At 54.7% G+C, this 1,307-nt stretch overlaps 1 non-coding gene across 1 annotated transcript; it reads right to left on the bottom strand.

Moving 5' to 3' along the window:
• Positions 1-688: 688 nt before the first annotated feature.
• TRNAM-CAU (transfer RNA methionine (anticodon CAU)) lies at positions 689-761 on the bottom strand. The gene has a single exon. It is a non-coding gene; the product is annotated as a tRNA-Met (tRNA).
• Positions 762-1,307: the final 546 nt, after the last annotated feature.

Here is a 1,307-nt window from a genome sequence, read left to right on the forward strand (position 1 = left end):
GATTGGAAGTGGTCTAGGAGACTGTGATTTTCACAGATGTTGCCAGAGGAATTGACTCAATTTAGCTTTCAGCAACGCTTAGTGTACATTTGCCTACATTCACGCCAACAGTGTGTGTTTTCTCATTTGTGGAGGGTTTTGTTTTGTTTTGTTTTGTCTTTAAACCCAGGCTGGAGTGCAGTGGTGTGATGATGGCTCACTGCTGCTTTGACCTAAGGGATCCTCCCACCTCAGATGTGCTGGGACTAGAGGTACTTGCCACCACGTCTGGCTATTTTTTAATTTTTTTTCATTTTTATTTTTTGTAGAAACAGGGTCCCATTATGTTGCCTAGGCTGGTCTCTAAATTCCTGGGCTTAAGCTATTCTCCCATCTTGGCTTTCCAAAGTGTTGGGATTACAGATGTGAGCCAATGCACCTGGCCTCATTTGTGAATTTTAATTCTGTGGCTGTGATCTGAGTTTCTTTTGTTATGAGCGAGGTTGACTCATTTGCGAGTTTACGTAATACGCCGCCCTGTGGCTCGGTACCCTGCTTCTGTACACCTGGCTCTCGGGTGGTGACACATCCTTACCCTCTGGTACCTGACTGGCACACCTACTCTTTGCCCGTGGTCCAAAGTGCTTTGCTTCTAGAAGCTTCTAGCTGCTTCTAAGCATCTTTGCTGCCATCGTACACAACAAACAGCTGCCCTCTCTGAGGCTCGAACTCAGGACCTTCAGATTATGGGATTGATGCGCTGCCCACTGCGCTAAGAGAGCGACCTTTGTCTGTGTAGGGTTTCTACCTTCCATAATAAAATGCCTGCAGCCCATTGCGCTCACACAGTCGACTCTGCAAGGTCGGCCTCTGCAGGGAGCAGCCCCTGGTCTCACCCTGGGCTTGTGCGCACACCTGGGGACACGTGGGTGGGAAGGTAGCTCTTGCAGCCATGGAGCGGCCTGGGCTCAGGGAATGAGCCCCGTGCAGGGAAGAAAGCTGCCTGCCGGTCGCAGCTTCGTGGGGACCAGGACCCGAGCCACCACAGCTCACCGAGAGGCAGTGAGGCCCAGCGGTGTGTGTGGGATACCCGGCGGGCAGACTCTGGGCACGGCCAGGTGGGGACAAGCTCCGAGGTGTGACCAGGCCGGGGTGCAGGGGAAGCGGAGGACGAGCGCTTGGGTCTGGTGCAAGTGGCGGGGGTGGCGAGGACTGGCGAGCATGGGAGAGGAGGCTGCAAGGGGTGACCCCAGCAGGGGTCCTCAGTCTCCAGGGCGACGGCCGCTTGATGGGGCTGGAGAGGGGCTCGCGTGGCTGCCAAATGCAGG

The sequence above is a fragment of the Chlorocebus sabaeus genome, chromosome 5 (genome assembly GCF_047675955.1).
Source record: "Chlorocebus sabaeus isolate Y175 chromosome 5, mChlSab1.0.hap1, whole genome shotgun sequence".
Lineage (NCBI taxonomy): Eukaryota > Metazoa > Chordata > Mammalia > Primates > Cercopithecidae > Chlorocebus > Chlorocebus sabaeus.